A 7,519-nucleotide genomic window follows, 5' to 3' on the forward strand; every position below is an offset into this window, starting at 1 on the left:
TAAAATAGACAAAGTTGAAGGTTATCTGTGAACTTTTTATTTCTGCTTTGGATTACGTATCATAAAAATAATTTTAAGAGGTTTTAGAAGGATATGTTGATTAAATACAACTTCCAGAGATAATTTTAAAAACCAATTAATTATTAAAGTTATTTCAAAATTCAATATTAAACTATGCCAACACTAATGTACAATTTTATTTATTCATTCAAAATTTTCTGAAACAATATTTTAAACTGCAAGAAGACAAAACTGTCTATGTAGAGAGTAAAAGTACAAGTATCAAAAGACAATATTTTGGAAAAAATATCATCTTGCTCCTACTAAGTATTTTTGATATTTTCAAGGTCTCCAATAATAAGCTACAATAGCTAAAGTTATGCTTATTCCAGTGAAAAATAAGTACTTGAAAACAAATAAGTACCACCTGTCATATTATGCTATTCCCTTATTTGATCTCCCTGTGTACACATATCTATGCCTCTTCCCTTAAAATACATACATTTCTGTGTACTTCTTTCATTATAGGAAAGAAATGGGCAAAGTTATTATAGCTCACCCTTGCTATAAGATAAAGAAAAAAGACAACATTTATTTCTGATAAAAACTCTCAACAAAATGGAGATAGAAGGAACATGACTCAACATAATAAAGGCCATCTATGACAAATCCACATATAACCTCATACTCAAGAGTGGACTTTTCCACTAAGATAAGGGATCAGAAAAGAATGTCAACCATTATTATTCAATGTACTATTAGAAGTCCAAGACAGAACAATTAAACAAGATACAAAAGTTATCCAAATGGGAAGTCAAAAAGTAGAATTATAACTATTTGCAGATGTCATTATGTAAAAAGAAAAAGCTATAGAGACAATAAACACAGTAAAGTGGCAGGCTAAAAGGTCAATATAAAAAATAGGTTACGGGCCCTCCCTGGTGGCGCAGTGGGTTAAAGCACTGCACTGAGAAGCTAAAGCCACTTCCACACGAGTTCGATTCCCGCCTGCCCCGGAGGTGACCACATGGCGCGGCAGACCTCTCCTGACCCGCCCACTGCTCCCCTCAGCAGTGTACTTCATCCATCTGCCTGTTCTGCTCCCCCTGTGTCTCTGGTGAAGCCTCTCACCGTCCCTGAGCCTCTGGCCTGTACCCCAGTTCTGTATGTACAAATAAAATCTTAAAAAAAAAATCTTTAAAAAAAAATAAAAATAAATAGGTTGCGTTTTATAAAAAAAAAAAAAAAAAAACATGAATTACCTGAAAGAAATTACTGGAGAAAACTTTTAACAAATAAGAAAAAGTAAGATATCTCAGAATAAATTTAACAAAAAATATGAAAGATCTGCATCAACAAAAATTATGAAAGCTATGGGACATTGTTGAAAGAAATAAACAACACAAATAAATGGAGCGATATTCCACATTAGTGGATTGGAAGAATTAACATTGCCAAAATGGTCATATTACCAATGTCATTCTTTACAGAATGGGAGTAAAAATTCATGATATAAAACTGGAAAATAAAAAAACATGACTAGCCAAGATTCTATCCTTGAAGGATGAGTGAACAAAAATAGAGGTATCATGCTCCCAGACTCCAAAATATACTATAAGCTATGGAAATCAAAACAGCATGGTATTGGAACAAACAAACAAACAAAAAAAAGACACACATATGAATGAAACAGAACTGTAAGTCGAGAAATAAGTCCACACATATATGGACAACTAATTTACAACAATAGATCAAGGAAGTGTCTTTAATAAATGGCATTTGGAAAACTGAACAGTCACATGCAAAAGAATGAAACTAAATCACTCCATTCAACATTGAATACAGAACACAAAAGCTCAGAGTTGACCTTAAATATAACAATACAGAGTTTGTATGAGCTTAATAAAAACAATCATTGTAAGGAAGAATAGAGAAAAACAATCATTGTAAGGAAGAATAGAGTATGAGTAAATAGAGAAAGTGTGTATATACATATATGTGAGCACAGAATCTTAACTGAGCACAGAGAAAGAATAGAAATCGGAAGACTTAATATGTAGCTAAGAGAAATTTGATCTGTGGGATAAGGAGCCATTAAATTTTGTTGATATAGAAGCATTGAATATTTAAAGCTACCTATCTGTAACTGATTCATTTTATTATAGACTTTGATATAAAACTGAACTGCAGTCAAGTTTTCTCATCTGTAAAAATGGGATAATAGTAATTTTTTTTTCCAAAAAAATTACTCCACCAGGCTACAGGAGGTTATAACTTCCTAACCTTTAAAATTACTTATTTCAAAATGTTATTTCCAGACTTATAATTTGTTTGTCTTTAGTATAGGGCAGGCTCTACTCACTTCCATATATGATACAAATCTCATTAGATATTGGCAGGTATACCCTGTGCCCACTTAGAGTAAGGGCTCAATGTTGGCAGCTCTCATGTTAAGAAGTTCTGTACTGCTGTCTCTGAAGATCAGGGAGTTTAGCACTGAGGACCACCTGTCTGTCAGTCAGGCACTTCATTAAGTTCATTAGGCACTTCATTAAGTTCATATAATTTTCCAATCTCTCTATCACTAGGTGCTGTAGAAAGCAATAAACAAAAAAGGTGTTCTCAATCCTCTTTGAGGTTATAACCTACCAAAAAAGGCAAATATCAGTGAAATTAAAAGATGTAATAATTGCAAGTTTTCTAATTGTTTTGAAGTTTCATTGTTACTGAATGAGATTTATCAAGTCTATTGAAAATAAAGTCCTTACTGATCTATTCATATTCAGATTCTGCAGGAGCACAAAGGTTTTACCATCAGTCTGGGACCTGTGCTATCAGGATTCCATTTTCCTAAAATAAATTATGAAGGACAAAATCTGAGAATATGAGGTACTATTTTTCCGTTAGGGGAGAGAATAAAAGAGAAGAGAAAAAAGAATGAAGGGCTAAATATTCAAACACATACAAATACAAATACACAAACTTTCTTTTCCCTTTTATTTCCCTCTAGCTAGTCACTGGCCAACTCCTGTCAATTACTAATATATCAAAGTCTTTTCCATCCCTCTATCCTTATCTCATGCCCTCAGCAATGTTCCCTTGAATTCTTACATGGCTTATTCCTTACCAAGCAGAGCCTTTGTGAACCACTGGCTAGGTTGTATCCTCCTAAAGATATCTTCATATTGGGGTAAGCAGAATAGAAACCAAATGCAGACCAAATTCATTCCTAAAATCAAGGATGAATGGGCATTATTTGATCCATCTGTCTACCCAGAAGGGCACATTTTTCTAACTCACAAGTTGTTTTTCTAATCCACTCAAGACATATTATGTGTGTCAGCAACATACCTGTTTCCAACCAGCAGTCAGAGTCTTTTCAGAGTACAAATCTGAGCATATCATTCTTGAAAGCCTACCTATGAACCTCCTGTGCATTCAAGATAATGCCATGCAACATGATATGACTGATGATGGCTTTCATGTTCTACCTCTGGCTCACCTCTCTCTGACCCAGCCATGCTGTCTCACATTGTAAACACTGGGCTCCAACTGCCAGCTCACAATTTTCATAGGATCTCTCGTTCCCATTCTGCCAGGTGTTTTTCACTCTCTGGGAAAGACCCTCCCATCAACCCTCATCTTCCAAGTTCTGCTGTCACACTATGGCTCCAGCTCTTCCTGTAGGTCTCAGAATAAGGTTACCCTGGGAAGCATTACAAATTCCACTAGCTCTTTTAATGAGATGACTCATTTCACTTTACTCCTCAGGTAACATTTAACACTCTGTTAATTGACAATTTACTTGTCTTTATTTTCCTATAGATGGTGAGTTTCTTGAAGGCAAAAGACAATCTCTTATAGTAATTATATCCCCAATACCCATCATCATTCTCAATAAATAAACATTTGCTAAATGAAAGTATGGACTCTGTTCTCTAGACAATTAGTTATAAGGAATCAATTCCAGAGAAGGCAAAAGAAGATAATAGTTACTTTTACATGAAATGCTTAGACACCCTGTATAAGAAAAAAAGAAAAAAAACCTTTGAACTATATCTTCATTGTTACAGTAATAACAAACTTTGGCTAAACATTTCTTAACTAATCTCCAACTACCCTTCAGCTTCTATTTAGGCTAAGTACAATTTTATTTTCATTTTTTTTCCACCTGACATATTCCTGTAGTCCCAGCTTTTTTAATGACCTTACATCTTCTCAGGAATTTATATTCTTCAAATTAGTTATAAGGAATTAAATCAGTTTCAATAACAGACTCATTAAAAAGCAACTAAAAACTTATTTCACACTTGAGAAATGCAGCCCCTCTCTATCCTGCTGAATCAGTAGGCTGATACCTTTACACAAGTATCAATACTGATCCACCCACCCAGCTGCCTGCATTCAAACCCAGACATCACTGATTTTTCTTTTTTTCTGGGATTTCTATTCTCTCTATTGGATTAATCATGCTCACTCCTGTTTTTCCAGATCTCAGTTCAAATTTCTCTTTAGTTAGGAGGCATGCTGTGCCAAACTACTGTTAAGGAGAAACTATCAGTCACTATCATATCTTTCCTTTTAAAATTTTCTACATAGCTTTAATATCTGATACATTAATTTTAACGTAGTATTAGAATGTTTATTTTTTTTTCCCTGCTGAAATAGAAGTCCTATCAGAGAGGTAGTCTGTTTGATTTTCTCACTTTGTGACTGCAATGGATCTGGAACATAGTAAACTCTTAATAAATAGCTGTTTTAATGAATGGATAGGAAAAAATGAACATTATTCTATTATGGTCTCTTGTATGAGAGCATAGTATCAAGTCAAACTTAGGGTATTTAAAGTGTTTGTGGCGCTCCCTGGTGGCACAACAGGTTAGGACACAACACTGCAAGCTAGTTGCAGCCACTTCAGTGCCAGTTCAATCCCCAGGACCTGGAGGTGATCCATGTGGCCAAGTAGACCTCTCCTGCCTTACCTGCTGCTCCTCTCAGCAGTGTACTTTGTCCAGCTGCCTGATCTGTCTTTTTCTGCCTGTTCTGTCTCTGGTGAATCCTCTCACTCTCACTACCCCTGTACTTCTGGCCTGTACCTCAGTTCTGTATGTCTAAATAAATAAATAAATCTTTAAAAAATAATAAAGTATGGGCCCTCCCTGGTGGCACAAGAGGTTAGGATGCAGCACTGCAAGCTGGCCACAGCCACTTCAGTGCAGGTTCAATCCCCAACCCCGGAGGTGATCCACATGGTACAGCAGACCTCTCCTGACCCGCTCGCTGCTCCCCTCAGCAGTGTACTTCGTTGATCTGCCTGTTCTCCCCACTCTGTCTCTGGTGAAGCCTCTCATGGCCCCTGCACCTCTGGCTTGCACCCCAGTTCTGTATGAATAAATAAATATTAAAAAGAAGTAAAGTACATCATATCTTTATATCTTTTTCTACTCTCCTGTTAGAGCTTAATTCACATAAAAGTAATTCTGTTATATGCAGTGAATTTTTACAAATACCCATGTACTCAGCACTAGTATGAATAGCACCACCTGTATCTCAGAAAAACAAATCAATGCCATATGACATATAATGAATGACTAGAAAATGAAGTTAAGTTGAAGTTTTAAATAAGACAATAATGGAGCTGCAAGATGTAAAAAGATCAGTAAAGGAGATTAAAAATTTTGTTGAGAATTATGGAAGCAGACTAGACCAATGGAGGGTTTAATCAGTAATTTTAAAGAAAATAATACAGAGAGGATCCAAGCAGAAGAAAGAGAAACAGAAGAAAGTAAGAACGCTTTGAGAACTATCTGACTCTTACAAGAGACAACATATAGATGAGTAGTCCAGAGGGGAAGAAAAGGAGACAGAGAATCTATTCTAAGAAATATGAGAAGAAAACCTGGGGAAAGAACTAAACCTTTCCATAAATCTTGGGAAATAACTAAATATACAATTTCATGAAGTTAAAATAACTGGTTATCTAAATGTAATGAGATCTACTACAAAGACATATAATAATGAAACTATCAAGACTTTAAGAGAAAGACTATTACAAGGTCAAGGGAAGAAAAAGCAGGTAACCAATAAAGGTACTCCCAGCAGGTTTACATCAGGTATGTATGAGAAGAGCCTACAAGCAAAGAATGAACAGAATAGCATTCTAAATACTTAAAAATAAAAACTAGCAGGCATGAATACAATGCCATGCAATACTCTCCTTCAGATATGAGAGAGAAATAAAGGCCTTGCAGAAAAAGTGAAGTTGAATGAGTGTGCCAGCACTGTATCTCCCCTACAAGAAATGTTGAAAGGGCCTCTCCTACTTAATTTGATAAACAAATCCACAAAAAAAAAAACTGAAAAAGGAAACAGAATCAGAAAACTAAAGACAAAATGGGAGTAACATATCTTCATATATCAACAATCAGGCCAAAATATAAAGCTAAAATAACCAATCAAAAGGCACAGACTAGCTGGTTGTTGTTATACTAACTGAAAATTGTTTAATGTAATTCACCACTTTAAAAAAGGAAAAATAAAAATCACATATTAATAAATGCAAAGAAAGCATTTAAAAAGATTCAACAATCATTTGTGATTAAAAACCCTCAAACAAAGTGAGGATAGATGGAACATATCCCAACACAATAAAGGCATATATAATAAATCCATAACTAATATCATAAAAACTGTAAACTTTTCTTCTAAGATTTGGTAGAAGACTAGAATGCCCATTTTCACCACTACTATTCAGAATATCACTGGAAGCCTTGTCTAGTACAACTAGTCAAGAAGAGGATATATAAGAAATCCTATTGAGAGAGAAGTAAAAACCTCACTATTTACAGATGACACAATAATATAATATAAAACCTTAAGGACTCCATGGGGGGGGGAATAATAGCAACAATAAATCAATAAGTTGTAGCATACAAAACTAATTTACAAAAAAAAATTAAAGATTGCATCCCTCTATGCAAATAACAAGATAGAAGAGAAAGAAATAATAAAGAACCCCATTTACAGTTTTCCTCAGAAAGAATTAAATACCTTAGAGTAAACTTAACAAAGAAGGTGAAGGAATTGTACAACAAAAACTACAATTCATTGTTAAAAGAAATAGAAGACAAAGAAATGGAAAGATAGTCCCATGGTTTGGAAGAATTAATACTGTTAAAATGGCCTTCTTACTATAGCAATTCAACACAATCCTCATTAAAATATCAATGGCATTCTTCAAATAGAACACAAATGTTATTGAAATTCATATGGAAGTGTAATATATTCTGAGTTGCTAAAGCAATCCTAGAAAAAGAAGGAAAAATATTGATATTACACTCCCAGTCTTCAAACTATAACACAAAGCCATTGTGATCAAAACAATATTGTAATGGAATAAATGTAGACACACAGACTAATTGAATAGAATTGAGAGTCCAGAAATAAACCCACAATTATATGGATAGTCGACAAAGGAGCCAAGAGTACACATTGGAGAAAGGAATCTCTTCAACAAATG

Source organism: Condylura cristata, unplaced genomic scaffold, assembly GCF_000260355.1.
Source record: "Condylura cristata isolate star-nosed mole 26May11 unplaced genomic scaffold, ConCri1.0 scaffold00008, whole genome shotgun sequence".
Taxonomy (NCBI): Eukaryota; Metazoa; Chordata; class Mammalia; order Eulipotyphla; family Talpidae; genus Condylura; species Condylura cristata.